This window comes from Micromys minutus, assembly GCF_963924665.1.
Source record: "Micromys minutus genome assembly, chromosome: 1".
Lineage (NCBI taxonomy): Eukaryota > Metazoa > Chordata > Mammalia > Rodentia > Muridae > Micromys > Micromys minutus.
The window spans coordinates 256,924,505-256,940,810 of record NC_137969.1 but is presented as its reverse complement, the minus strand read 5'-3'; the positions used below and the strand labels follow the sequence as shown (position 1 = coordinate 256,940,810).

The 16,306-nt window shown below is 34.9% G+C and overlaps 1 gene segment (V, D, J or C); it reads left to right on the top strand.

Moving 5' to 3' along the window:
* Positions 1-3,353: 3,353 nt before the first annotated feature.
* LOC308418476 (Ig heavy chain V region 186-1-like) lies at positions 3,354-3,755 on the top strand. The segment is given in 1 exon: positions 3,354-3,755.
* The last annotated feature ends 12,551 nt before the right edge of the window (positions 3,756-16,306 follow it).

The window sequence follows — 16,306 nt, the reverse complement described above, 5'->3', positions numbered from 1 at the left end:
GCATGAGAACTCATAACCAGCAGGGGGCAACATGTGGACAAGAATCCCCATAGAGAGATGAGCTGTGTGTGGAGTTGATTGTGTGTCTTCTGTTGTTTTTATTGTTGTTGTTGTTGTTTTGTTTGTTTTTGTTTTTTTTAAATATATTAACTCATATGCCCTCCTGTGATTGACATGTGATGTCTTCTTATTAAGCCCAATAAATAGTCTTTTTAAAAGAGGTCTCAGATGTATGTTTACTTGTTTTTATAATTTTTGAAAAAAATCATATAATGTATTCTAGTACAGTATTCCTTCAGCCTCAACTCATGTCAGATTAATCCAACCTACCAAATCACCCAACTACACAACTTTTTTTCTCTTTCTGGAAACTTAAAAATGGAGACAATTAAAAGGGGAAAATACAAACAAAAATTAAAGAACACAATCTAAAAACAAGATGCACACACACACACACACAGACACACACACACACACACACGAAGGGAGAGTAAGACTGAGAGAGACAGAGAGAGAGAGAGAGAGAGAGATAGAGAGAGAGAGAGAGAGAGCAGTAAAATCACAACTCTGTAGTCAAGATAGATACACAAAGGGTGAGACAAACAGAATTGAAGATGATATTTTAAAAATTTCTATGAAATTACAATTGAGTGTATTTTCATGTTGGCTACCAACTAGTCAGCATATCTTCCATAATTACTTGAGCTTAGAGTCCCATATGAAAACCATTGGCAGAAACTAAGTTTTTGTATATGTGTGAGCGTCAGTTGAAGAACCTCTTGGTTACTGTGAGAAACCTTGTTCATTTTTTGTCTCTGAAACTTGGGATTTTATCTTGGGTAACTAGGGCTGGACTATGTGCCTGTAGCCAAAATATCTGAATTAATTTCTACATCAGTCCAGTTGCATCTAAAAGACCTTCCTTGGAGTTATCCAATCTCTCTGGTTCTTAAAATCTTTTCAGTCTTAAATTTTTTCTCTTTGTTTTTATTTCTAGTTTACTATATTATGTTTGTTAATTCCCCATACTTTTCTGTCCCATTTCTAATTTATCTGCTTCTACAATTCAATATACCAAAAAATTCTAATCTTGAAACACATATGAGCAGTAACCTGAGTAACTTGCTTTATGCACATAGGTGATATATTCAGTATATATATTTTTTCATTTCATGCAAACACTTATAAATTACATCATTCACTTTACTAATGAATAATATTCATTTTTCTACATATACCAATTTGTAATGCTTTACTGGAAATCTAGAATGATTCCTTCTTCCTTTATAAGCTATTTATTGAGCATGAATAACAGGCTGTAAATAAATACGTATGTGTAAGTGTCTGCATAACAAGATGTAGAGTCATTTGAGTACACATTTTGGAGGGTTATTACAGGGACACAGCAAAATTTGATTTATTATTTTTTGGTAATTTTTATATGAAACACTTTATTTCAGGTAGTTTTGCTCAAATGCCAAATTATATTGATATAGGTTTTAGTATAATTTAGTCATATTGCTAATGATCATGTTGTCAAGCTGGCTTATGAATATTAATGTTTATACTCAGTATATTTTCTCAGCCTTGATCAAAGCGGCTCATTTCTGCTGTGTGTAAAGTCGGATGCAGACATCCATGAGTGGTCAGAGTGCTGAGAATGATTGATAGATAACTCAGCCACAGAGAGGTAATGATACCAATCTCTCACCCAAAATATCAAGGGCCATGTTAAAACAGGGGAAAGAGATGGTGTAATTTACAGAAAAATGGATCAAAGAACATGAAATTCTATCTCCAGGATTTGAACTCTTCTTCATTCATGAACTCTAAGTAACTTGGTTTATCAGCACAAGACACATTAATCAAATTAGTGGACATTAGCATGTGAGAGTCCACAAAATGACTCAGAAGGTAAAAATGTCTACTGCCAAGTTTAGCAATATAGGGTATATATTTTAGCACTAAATCAGATAAATCCTCCTTTGAGATTAATATATTCACCCTGGGGCATGTGTATATTGAACTCATCACTCAAAGTAATATAATAATTAAAAATATTACAGCATGGATAGGAACAAAGACTTGAGGGCCCACACAAAGCTATAGGCCTTTTAACATTTGATAATGGATAGGCAAAATATATTTAATTTTTGGGAGAATAATTATGGAGATTCCCTCATTGCTAGTGATAGTCCCATCAATATGTAAATATTTAGCAGTAACTGAACTCACTGTGTCATTACTCATGAAATAGAGGAAGTCAGATGTCTTAAAAAAACATATTAATAGATCCCAATTTCGGTCACAATTTATTCCTCATATTTTTCTTTATTCTACTTGACAGTTACAGGGATAAATTATCTTGTATTTGCAGAAATAATTATATATGGTTATGAAATATATCAGCGCTACTAACGAGAGTTGCATTTAATATCTATGGTATTAATGAGATTGTCTTAATTAATACAGTTATCTTTAATTACTTGATTTTTATATATAGTATAGTATGTATATGTATGCATATGCATACACATACACATACATATACATGTGTGTGTATATATAATTTATATTATATATAACCATGCCATAATGATGAAATAATTTTTGACACATCTATAGCATATTGTTATAATTTAGTTATTGAGGATCCTCTGGCAATAGTCATTGAAAGTAAATATTGAAGCACATTTACTTTCAGTCATTTTACTGAGTTTTGAATCATATAACCTGTTGGAAAGGCAATAATTTATTGTATTTGTGAGAAATAAGACTCAAAATCCAGAAAAAATGTTGCTTTTGGAATTTTCCGTCACAAACACCATCATCATCATCATCGTCATCATGATCATCCTACTCTTCACAAAGCATTATCTGAAATCAACATGTTATCATACCACAGTGTGGAGCAACAGACTCACACCAAAAATCTGCTGAGAAATTTACCCCTGTAGTTATGTCCACAGCATCTGTTCAGAGTTCATACAAAATGTCTGGGATTTATTTTTTCAAAGAGAAATAGGATTTGAAACCCAGAATCCTGCTGTCCCACCCACTGGCCTTTTTTCAGTCCTTTATTTCCAGTTATTCTCACCCTTGACTAGATACTTATCTAACAAGTCACCTGCTCATGAATATGCAAATCACCTTTGTCTATGGCAGTAAATACAAGATGCCCACACCCTGAAAACGACAAATGGTCAGTGTCCTTCCTCTCCACAGTCCTTGAACACACTGACTCTAGCAATGGAATGGAGCTGGGTCTTTCTCTGCTTCCTCTCAGTAACTGCAGGTAAGGGGGCCACCAGTTTGAAATCTGAAGAGGAGACAAGGCCCGTGGTGACAATGGCATGCAATCTGCCTTTGTCTCCCCAGTTTTTCACAGTCAGATTCAGCTAGAACAATCTGGAGTTGAACTGGTGAGGCCTGGGGCTTCAGTGAAGATGCCCTGCAAGGCTTCTGGCTACAGCTTTACTGAGTATGATATGCACTGGGTGAAGCAGACTCCCATGCATAGTCTGGAATGGATTGGAGGTATTGCTCCTAGAAGTGGTGATATGGTCTACAGTCAAAAGTTCCTGGACAAAGCCAATCTGACTGCAGACACATCCTCCAACACAGCCTACATGGAGCTCAGCAGCCTGGTACCTAAGGACTCTGCAGTCTATTACTGTATAAGACAGTATTATAACCACATCCTGTGTGTGTCAGAAACTGTGGAGGAGCAGCACGCTTCCATGGTACTGAGATGAGAGAAAAGACTAATCTTTAGACTTGCCCAGAATTAGTAATTTTGAATGTCCAATTTTGGCTGTCTCCTCAGAGTCCTTTAGTGCCTTGGTCAGGTTTGTAAACAGACTTCTGTAAATAAAATGATGCTTGTTTTGGATAAACCTAAAGTTCTCTATACCTTGTCAATCTGTTCATGAGTGACCACCTTAATTGTCATTTTTCATACTCAATAAAACAATAAAAATGAAGAATATGGTGATACACGATAAAAATATTACTGGGTCTTGAGAGACTAGAAGTCTTTTGAAATTGCCAAGAATAATGTATAAGATGAATTTGACCTACAGAATCTAAATTACTAGTATCTGGGCAAAGAAACATTCCTTCAGATTCTTAATAGTAAGTGATCTCAGCTGTGCAATTGTCTCTTGCCAAATGTTGCAGAAGAAATTCCAGTCTCTTATAATGTGAGGAATATTTGTATCAGAATACATAGGCATACAAATATAATTCCTATAGTTTGGATAAAATATTAAATCACTGTCCATTGAAATCCTTTATCAACACAATGTATGTGTCTGTCAACTAAGGTAAGTTCTGACATTATATATAAGTGTTTAATCTCATATGAGCTTCCTTCCCAGTCTCTGAAATCATCTCTACAGTCTCTACCCTTTTAAGAACATGGACCTATACTGACACAGCATCAACACTTATAGTCCTTTGCATTCCTGTTACCTGCTTTATTCAATAGATTGTGAACATGTGTGTCTCTCATCTACATGTGTTTCTTGTGTCCTTTTAATTCTTTTTTACTTTGAGTGAAAGACTGTGAATATATCAAAAATGGAAATTCACAACTTTGTCAAATAAGTAATCCTTTACTTGATTGTCCTCTTCTTCTTCTTCTTCTTCTTCTTCTTCTTCTTCTTCTTCTTCTTCTTCTTCTTCTTCTTCTTCTTCTTCTTCTTCTTCTTCTTCTTCTTCTTCTTTTTCTTCTTTTGTTTTTTCTTATTGCAATTTTTATTACTTATATTTTTATTATATTTAGGTTCTGATTTTTTTAGTAACATAAAGAAACAGACACAAGTTGGGAGATGATCAAAAAGGTGTTGACATCAAAACCCAGATCTCCAACCTCAGCAAGTAGTTTATACCCTAATAAACCAAAAAATCAAAATTTTGACTTAAAATTTTGCCTCATGCTGATGACAGATTGCTGCAAGAATAATATGAATAACTCCCTTAAAGAAATATAAGACAACACAGAAAAAAAAGTATAAGTCTTTAGAGAAACACTGGAAATCACATGCACACAGAAGAAGGAATTGAAGAAAACCATTAAGGATCTAAAAAATAGAAATGGAAACAATGAAGAAAATACAAAGTAAGACAACCCTGGAGATAGAAAACCTTGGATAGAGTCATAGACACAAGCATTGCTAACAGAATATAAGAGACTAAAGTGAAAATCACAGGGGTAGAAAATAACATATAAAGCATTGATACAACAGTGAAAAAATGTAAAAATTGAAAGGCTCCTACTATCTATGAAAAAACCAAAATATTCTAGGACAAAACTAAATTTTACAATAACTATCCACAAATCTAGAATTACAAAAGAAAATAGATTGAGAACTCCGAGACAAGGAAGGAAACTAACACCCTATGAAAAGCAAGAAAAAAAAATTATCTTCCAACAAAACAAAAAGAAGAAAGGCCCACAAATATAATTCTACCTCTAACAACATAAGTAACAGAAAACAATAATAATTATTTCTTAATATCTTTTTGTCATCAATGGACTCAATATCTGCATAAAAAAACAGACTATCAGACTGGATATGTAAGTATGACCAAGCATTTTGCTGCACACAGGTAAATGATATCATCAACAAAGTGAAGCACTACTTCAGAGTAAAAAGTTTGAGAAAAAAATGCCAAGTAAATTGTCCCAAGAAAGAAGATGGAGTACATATCCTAATATCAAATAAAATATAATTTCAACAAAAAGGCATCAAAAAATATGGAGGGACACTATTTACTAATCAAAGTAAAAACCTATCAAGATGGCCTTTCATAACTGAACACCTATGTTCCAAAACAAGGGAACCTACATACATCAAAGAAACTCAACTAAATTCACAACATATATTGGACCACACACAATAATGGTGGAAAATTTCAAACCTTTCTTTCATTAATGGACACGTCATGGAAACAGACACTGACCAGTGTTGGTTTTTGTATCTTTTCTGAATATTTTGTTTATGTTTTCAATGTTGTCTTTGCCCCCGAGACTCTCTCTTCCATCTTTTGTAGTCTGTTGGAAATGCTTGCATCTGTGACTCCTGATTTCTTTTTTAGGTTTTTACCTCTTGGGTTGTCTCTTTTAGAATTTTCTTTATTGTGTCCATTTCCGTTTTAAATTCCTTCTTCCATTCCTTCATCTCTTTGGTTCTGTTTTCCTCTAGTTCTTTGAGTTCTTTGACTATTTTTTTTTTTTTTTTTGGTTCTTTTTGAAAGCTTCTGATTCTTTATGCTTTTAGTGTGAGGATAGTTGAGTCCCATGGAGACAATGTCAGAAATTCTTCTATTTAAAGAAATACAATTTACTTATAGATAAAAAGTCATTTTAACATTGCCAACTGCCTGGGAAAGGACCCCAAGTGTAAGTGCAGGTCATATTGCTGATTCTACCCTGAGGGTTCAGGGCTTCAGAAGGTACTAAGCATTCTGGGATTGTTTTCTGTTTGTTACGTTGATATAACATTGTGCTAAGGTCTTATTTTATGACTTTGTGTATACTTTGATATTTTTGTCTTTCAAACATTTAAAAATATAAGGATATTTTACTCAAAAATGTGACTTGATTGTGTTGGGTGTTTTTTTTTTTATGTACATGCCAAGAAGCCACTGCATACATTGACCAACTTAGGCAAATTTATACTCTCTAAGTTCTAAGCCATCAATAGTGATAACAACAAATAATACACTGTGTTTTAACATATTTGAAGGCAGTGAAGAAAATGTCCTAACCTTGTGAGCTTTGCCTTTCAACACCCTCTATTCACTGTGTCTTCTTCCAAGAATAGAATAAACTTCTCCCTGCTTAGAGTTTCTGTTTTCTGCTGTTGATTTTAAAGTTGTCACAAATACAGGCCAGTATAAATTTGAAGCTACTGATTGTTGAATGAATAGCAATCTAAAATATGTGAGTCAGGAACTTGACACATAAGTAAAGGCAATAAAATCACTGTATTTAAAGGAATTAAGGTTTCATAATTGCCTTTTTTGAGAAGGCATGCAATCATTTTATTAATTAATTAATTTATACTTTAGATTTCACTCCTCTCCAGTCCAAATTTTGACTGTTCAACATCCCATATATCCTGCCTAACCCAATTCACCCAACTACAAACCTCTAAACTTCCTAGGGCCCAGTATCTTTGAGGATAGGAACATCTTTTCAGACTGAATCCTGACCAGATAATCCTCTGCAGTATATGGGTTGGGGGACTCTCATCAGCTGGTGTATGCTGCATGGTTGATTATATAGTGTCTCAGAGATCTTGGGGATCCAGTTTAATTGAAACTGCTGGTAGTTTTACAGGTTCTCCTACCTCGTGAGCTTTTCCATAATTCAACCACAGGGGTTGGTGAAGACCCAACAAACACCTGAAAGAGTCAGATGAAGATATTAGTACCCAACCAATGAATGGATGTAATATACGCTTACACTATGTAAAAAAGTCTATATTTACTGTATCAGTGTGTGGAAAATATATAGTGGTAAGACTCACATAGTCCCTAGAAACAATGTCATTAAGGTAGGAGTAAAATCTCCCCTTTGAGTTCCTCATCTGTCCTCAATGCAATATATATAATCAGAGAAATGATTCCTAGATGAGTGAACAGTGTCAGAACCTTTCAATTCAGAGATAGGGTCACTCTCAACCCTACTGCATCTTAACATAACTCAGCAGAAGTTTTGTGTACTGAGGATCCTGGTCTTGTGTGGTACCTACACTGTATGAAAAGCAAAAATTATCTCTCATGAGGACTTCTAAATCTTCCATCATAGACTGATACCTCTTGAGTCCTAAAACTTAAATACACCACTATAGTCAGCATCTGGTGAGGTTATGCAAATGGCTCCTGAATCCACCCAACCTTGGGTTAAAAAGTCATAGCTGGGCCTGTGTACTCACTGGTGTGCAGCCATGGAAAGGCTTTCTTGTTCATTCCTGCTGCTTATTGTCCCTGCATGTGAGTGCCAAGGCTTCCTAAGTGGTGAAATTTTCAATCCTCACCTGTTCCAAACTTACCTTCTTCTTTCTCTTCACAGATGTCCTGTCCCAGGTTACTCTGGAAGAGTCTGGCCCTGGGATATTGCAGCCCTCTCAGACCCTCAGTCTGACTTGCTCTTTCTCTGGGTTTTCACTGAGCACTTCTGGTATGGGTGTGGGCTGGATTCGGCAGCCTTCAGGGAAGGGTCTGGAGTGGCTGGCAAACATTTGGTGGGATGGTGGTAAGTACTACATCCCATCCCTGAAGAGCCAGCTCACAATCTCCAAGGACACCTCCAACAACTGAGCATTCCTCCAGATCACCAGTGTAGACACTGCAGATACTGCCACATACTACTGTGCTCGGGTCACACATTGACACAGCCCCAGTTTTCAGCTGTACAGTATTTCAGGCTTATTCTCTGCTCTGTTTCTATTATAAGAGGGAATGACCACATGTTTCCTGCTGGCCTTTGTTGTTTCCTGTTTGCTTTCAGTTTTAGATCTTTTTTATTCCTGTTATTCACTCTAGACCACTAGTTAATATGTAAATGAAAGATTTTGTGTTTTGCTTTATAAAGCTAAAAGATGTCTGGTGCCTATACCAGGTAGTTTAAAGCTATTTTTTCTTTTTTTTTTTTTTTTTTTTTTTTTGCTGTATTAGGCTTTCAATTCCCACAAGCATAAGATTCCAAATTATTGCAATGTTCACCTTCAGTAAAGAATTGAAACTGAAGATGAGAATAACTGTTTGTCTATTCTCAAACTGAGTCATTGATTAAATAGTGTTCATGGATACTCCCAAATAATTCTGGCTTTTCTTAAGTGTAATTGTTACTCTCCAAAAACTAATTTTAACACTATATTGTTAAAGACAACACTTATATGTCTCACTGAACACAAAGAATTTGAGTTTGTAACCAAGTAGAAGCTTCACTCAGACTGATTATTGTTCATAGTACTGGATGTACTTTGTATGACATCAGATGAGAAAGGTCATAATCCATCTAGCTATAAACCCTGACTGTGGGTTATTCTTTTTTTTTTTTTTTTTGGTTTTTCATTTTTTATTGGATATTCTCTTCATTTACATTTCATATTTTATCCCCTTCCATCAACCTCACCCCCTCTTCCTCCCACTGCTTCCATTAAGGTCCTCCCTCTTCCAACCATCTTTTCCCATCTCAGCACCTTGGCATTACCATGCAATGGGAAAACACTAGACCAAAGGCCTCTCCTCCCATTGATATCACACAATGCCATCCTCTGCTACAGGTGCAAGTAGAGCCATGGGTCTCTCCATGTGTACTCAATGGTTGGTATTGTAGACCCTGGGAGCTCTGGAGCATTTGGTTGATTGATAATATTGTTCTTCCCATTGGGGTCATAAAGTCTTTCAGTTTTACAGTCCTTTCTCCTGCTCCCTTATTGGGATTCCCATGCTAAGTCCAATGGTTAGGTGTAAGCATCCTCAACTGTATCTATGACTCTGGCAGACTCAATGAGGAGGCATCTCTATCAGGCTCCTTCCAGTAAGCACTTCTTGTAATCATCAATAGAGCAAACAAACCCTATAAATGAGATCACTCAACATTATCTCTCTATCTGGTTTACCTATGTCAGTATTTTCTTCTCTTTTTTTTTAATGCTTGATAGTGTTTTCTTTTTTTAAAAAAAACAACTTTATTTTACAAAACAAAGATATATGTACAGATTTTAAGCATTTTTGCATAAAATTATACAATACATTTTTGTCAGTACTTTTTTTTTCAGATTTAAAAATAATTTTTACATAAAATTATATGAATATATTTTTTAGTCACTACATAGGTTATTCTGATTCAATAGGCAAACAAACATTGTGGGATTAAACCTTCACTTTTTATGATTTAATTTATTTATATGAGTACACTGCAGCTGTCTTCAGACACCAGAAGAGGGCATCAGATCCCATTACATATGATTGTGAGCCACCATGTGGTTGCTGGGAATTGAACTATAGACCTCTAGATGGACAATCAATATTCTTAACCACTGAGCCATCTCTCCAGCCCTAATCCTTTATTCTTTGATGTAATTTAAGTTCTCTTAGACAGAAGCCATATCTCGCTCTGCTAGCATTGCCAAGAATCTGAAATTAGATAGGTCATGGCCCTAAGAAAAACATCATGTGTCCTTGTTCTGATAAAGCAATATATCAAGAAAACATTTTATTTACATAATTATACACTTAAATCAGTAGGTCATCTAACCATCCCCAGAGATGTTTTACAATAGATAGGAAGCAAGAGGGAACCAAGAATTGATAATTTGTATAGTGAGAAATATCAGAGCACTACTCCTAAATTGATTGTCCTCATCAAACATTCACCTCAAAAGTAATGGACCAATTCAAAGGAAGATTGTAAGAACCAGAAACAATGGATGTCTCTAAAGAAACCATTTCATACAGAAACAATAGCACTGATGCATATATGAACTCACACAGTGTATAGCAATAAGCACGGGGCTTAGATAGGTTCAAACTAATGGGACCCTCTGCAGAAAGGGAAAGTTTGGGCATGTGTTTCCACCATTAGCTACAAATCTATCTGCAACTGAAGCTTATTTACAATTGACAATTAGTCTTCTTCAGTGGAGTCTTACCTTCTGTATTAACTACACTGGAAGATAGGCCCAATTCTCAGGAGGCAAACAAAAATAACCAACTCAATGGCATGTGTGTAGAGTGTGAGTTTTATAAACCTTTAGACTTTTTTTGTATTATTATCCTTTTACTGTACATTTGGTTTCAGATTTTGTGTTCTTTTGATTTTTCAAATTTTGTGTGTATGTGTGTGTGTGTACGCGCGCGTGAACATGGGTGGGTGGGAGGGGGTAATTAGAGAGATGGGGTGGATGTTAACAGATTAAGACAAAGAGACAGAAAGTGGTTTTTGTTTTAAGTTTTGTTTGTTTGGATAATGAGTGAGAGAAATAAAAGGTATGAAGTTGTGTAGGTGGCAAAGGAATGAGGATGTAGGAGCTATTGGGGAGAAGAGTGTGATTAGATTATATTGTTATATGTTTCCAAAAAAACAAAGGAATTTAGTTAAACAAACTTGGTAAGGCTGCAATATTGTGTGTTTATAACTTTTCTATAAATTAGAAAATCATGGAAAGACCAAACAGGTTAATTTATTTTTGACTTGTTCATGCACAGGCTGGAAGAAAAATATTCCAGCAATTTTTTATCAATAGCCTATTGTCCTATTGAAACATCTCTTATTATTTCTGTCTTTCTGCACTGATTTATTCAGGTAAGAATCTATGGACACACAGATGGAAGCATCTCCAACAGCTACAAAATACGAAAGAGAGAATCTCAGGGGCAAAAGACAACACTGAAAGCATAGAGAAAACATTCAGAGGAATTGCAAAATCCAAAAAGCTCCTAACCCAAAATGTCCAGAAGATTCAGGACACAATGAGAAGACCAAACCTCAGGATAATAAGAATGGAAGAGGGCAAAGAATATCAACTAAGAGGCACAGTGAATATCTTGAACAAAATCATAGAAGTAAACTTTCCTACCCTTAAAAATGAGATGAGCAAGAGCATAAAAGAAGACTACAGAACTACAAATTGAGTGGACCAGAAAATAAATTCTTCCAGAAACATAATAGTCATTACATCAAGTGTTCAAAACAAAGAAAGAATACTAAAATCAGTAACTGAAAAAGGTCATGTAACATATAAAAGCAGACCAATCTGAATTACACCCAACTTCTCAACAGAGAATATGAAAACTAGAAGATTCTGGAAAGACATCATACAGACTCTTAAATAAAAAAAGAAAAAGAAAGGAGCCCAGGCAAAACTCTCAATCACTATAGATGGAGAGAACAAGATATTCTAGGACAAAACTAAATTTACAGAATATGTGACCAAAAATCCAGCCCTACAAAAAATAATAGATGAAAAACCCAGCACAAGGAGAAAAACTATATCCTAGAAAAAGAAAGAAAATTACTAAGCAATAAATCCAAAAGAAGAAAGACACATAGACATAATTCTACTTCTAAAAGCAAAATTAGCAGGAAACAGCAACCACTACTCCTTAATATCTTAATATAAATGGACTCAATTAAAAATAGAGTTAGAGATTATCACACTGGATACATAAACAGCATCTAGCATTTTGCTGCATACAGTAAACTCATCTCAGAGACAAAGGTAGATACTATCTCAGAGTAAAATCTGGGAAAAAAAAACATTCCAAACAAATGGCCCCAAGAAGCAAGCATTATGAGATATTCATTGATGACTTAATACTAATACTCTCCAAACTATGCCACAAAATAGAGTCAGAAAGAACACTACCCAACTCAGAACTTACGACAAATTTCACTTATGAATATTGATGCATAAACACTGAATAAAATTCTTGCAAACTGAATCAAAGAACGCATCAAAAAGATCATTCAACATGATCAAGTAGGCTTCATCCCAGGGATGCAGGGATGGTTTACTATATGAAAATCCATCAACATAATCCAACATATAAACAAACTCAAAGTAAAAAAAAAGGTCACTTTAGTAGATGCTGAGAAAGCATTTGACAAAATTCAATATACCTTTATGTTTAAAGTCTTAGAAAGAGCAGGAATCCAAGGTCCATACCTAAGCATAAAAATAGAAATATACAGCAAATCAATAGTCAACATCAAACTTAACAGTGAGAAACTTGGAGCAATCCCACTAAAATGAGGGACTAGACAAGTCTGCCCAATCTCCCCTAACTATTCAATATAGTACTGGAAGATCTGGCCTAAGCTATTATGCAGCTAAAGGACATCAAAGAGATATAAATCAGAAAGAAACAAGTAACTATATCACAACTTGCAGATGACATGATAGTATATGTAAGTGACCCCAAAAAATTCTACCATAGAATTTTTACATCTGGTAAACATTTCAGCAAAGTGGCAGGATATAAACTTAACTCAAACAAATTAGTAGCCTTCCTCTACTCAAAGGACAAACATGTGGAGAAAGAAATTATGGAAAATATACCCTTCACAATAGTCACAAAAATATGAACTACCTTGGTGTGACTCTAACTAAGCAAGTGAAGGCCCTGTATGACAAGAACTTCAAATTTCTGAAGAAAATTGAAGAAGATATCAGAAGATGGAAAGATCTCCTATGCTTAAATGAATCTTCTTGCAATTTAGCTTTATACAAGTAGATAAGAATGGATCAGTTTGAATTCTACATGCTAACCAACAGTTGAAACAGAATCATTTTTTTAAAAATCCTTTTTTCTACTGGATGGTTTTAGCTTATTTATCAAAGATCAAGTGACCAGAAATGTTCATTTCTGGGTCTTCAATTTTATTCCATTCATCTACCTGCCTGTCTCTGTACAAATACTATGCACAATTTTAAAATCAAGATTACTATTAGAGCTTGAGGTCAGGAATCATAAGTTCCTCAGAAGTTTTAATTTTACTGGTAAGAATATGTTTTGCTATCCTGAGATTTTTGTTACTACAAATCAATGTGAATACTGCCTTTCCCCCTCTTTTTTATGAGATATTCTGTATTTACATTTGAGAAGTTGTCCCTTTACCACACCATGTCCCATTACCCCTACTTCCCCAGTTGCATTCACAAAGGTGCAATCCCTTCTGATTCTCTCTCCACTGCATGCTTTGTCATTGCCCTACATTGGAAAAATGTGTGCTCTCTGGAACAAAAGCCTCTTTTCACACTAACCTAGCAAAATCAGAACTTAGCTCTCCCACCACAGCAAGTTGTAGATTGCCAAACGCTCCAGAAAATGAAGACACAGACTTGAAATCAGACTTCACAATGATGGAGATTTGGAGAAGTGTATGAACAACTGCTTTATAATAATCACAGAAGTACAAATATAAACAAATAGAAATTCCTAAATTGGAAACTAAAAATCCCTGAAATAACTACATGATAATACAACCGAACAGGTGAAGAATTTCAAAATTAAAGAGCAATGATAAAGAAAACACAAAAACAGAAATTCCTGGATATGGAAAATTTAAAAAATAAATCATGATTTACAGATGCAAACATCGCCAACGGACTATAAGAGGTAGAAAAGAAAAATCTCAGGGGCCAAAGACAACATAGAAAACATAGATAAAAAAGTCATAGAAGATGCAAAAACCAAAAGTGGAGTTGGTAAAGATGTATTTCCCATTCTGTTGGCTGCCGTTTTGTTTTCTTGACAATGTTCTTAGCCTTACAGAAACTTTACAATCTCATTAAGTCTCATTTGTTAATCTTTGACCTTAGAGCTTGAGTCACTGGTATTTTGTTCAGGAATTTTTTTTTCTGTGCCTATGTGTTATAAGTTTTCCCCTACTTTCTCATCTAATAGTTTCAGTGTATCTGGTTTAATGTGGAGATCTTTGATCCACTTAAACTTGAGCTTTGTACAAGGAGATAAGGAAGGGTCTATTTTCATTCTTCTGCATGCTGAGTGCCAGTTGGTCCAGCACCATTTGTTGAATAGGCTGTCCTTTTTCCATTGAATGTTTACTGCTCCTTTGTCAATAATCAGGTGACCATATACATGAGGGCTCATTTCTGGATCTTCTATTCTATTCCATTGATTCACATGCCTATTTCTGTACCAGTACCATGCAGTTTTCAGCACAATTGCCTTGTAATAGAGCTTGAGGTCAGGGATAGTGATTCCTGCAGATGTTTTCTTGTTGTTCAAGGATGGATTTCGCAATTCTAGGTCTTTTGTTATTCCAGATGAAATTGCACATTGATCTTTCCAACTCAATGAAGAACTGGGTTGAAATTTTGATAGAGATTGCATTGAATCTGTAGATTACTTTTGGTAGGATGGCCATTTTTTAAATTTTGATCCTTTCAATACATGAGCATGGGAGATCTTTCCATTTTCTTAGATCTTCCTCGATTTCCTTCTTTAGAGGTTTGAAGTTCTTGTCACACAGGTCTTTCACTTTCTTAGTTAGAGTCACACCAAGTTATTTCATAGTTTTTGTTACTATTGTGTATTGCATATTTTTCCTAATTTCTAGCTCCACATGTTTGTTCTTTGAAAAGAGGAAGGCTACTGATTTGTTTGAGTTTAATTCATATACAGCCACTATGCTGAACTTGTTTTTCAGCTGTAGGAATTCTTTGGTGTAATTTGTAGGGTTACTTAAGTACACTATCATGTCATCTGCAAAGAGTAATGTTTTTGATTCTTCCTTTCTGATTGGTATCTCTTTAATTTCTTTTTGCTGTCTACTTGCTCCACCTAGGACTTCCAGTATTATGCTGAATATGTAGGGGGAGAGTGGATAGCCTTGTAGAGTCCTGATTTTAGTCGGATTGCTTCAAGTTTCCCACTGTTAAGTTTGATGTTGGCTGTTGGTTTGTTGTATATTACTTTTATTATGTTTAGGTATGGACCTTGGATTCTTGTTCTTTCCAGTATTTTTAACATAAAGGAGTGTTCAATTTTGTCAAATGCTTTCTCAGCATCTAGTGAGATGACCATGTGATTTTGTTCTTTGAGTTTGTTTATATGGTGGATTACATTGATGGATTTCCTTATATTAAACCATCCCTGCATCCCAGGGATGAAGCCTACTTGGTCATGGTGAATGATCGTTTTGATGTGTTCTTGGATTCAGTTTGCAAGGATTTTGTTGAGTATTTTTGCATCAATGTTCATAAGTGAGATTGGTCTGAAGTTCTCTTTCCTTGTAGGGTCTTTGTGTGGTTTAGGAACGAGGGGCACTGTATCCTCAAAAATTGAGTTATGTATGTACAGGTTTTCATATGTGTATTTTCTACACTGTGCATATTTTTCCTATCACCTCTTTTCCGAATTTTTAATCCACTAGAGAATTTTACTGATACAATACCATGTATTTTTATAAATAGTAATAAGTAACTCTGAAATGTATGAGAGTTGCTAATGAGAATCTCATTTGATGTCTGTGATTTTGAGATTGTCTTCATGAATACAGTTATCTATAAGTATGCTCATTTGCCAAAAGAAATATAAATTTCTTATTTATTTGTGGTCAAAAGTTTTTATATACATATGTCTGTAGGTGTTGTGTAAATTTATAATCTATTTATGTATCTATGTATCTATTTATGCATGTACCTATCTATGTATCCAAGTACCTATCCATCCATCCATCTATCTATTTATCTCTCTCTCTATCTATCTGTCTGTCTGTCTGTCTGTCTGTCTGTCTGTCTGTCTATCTATCTATCTATCT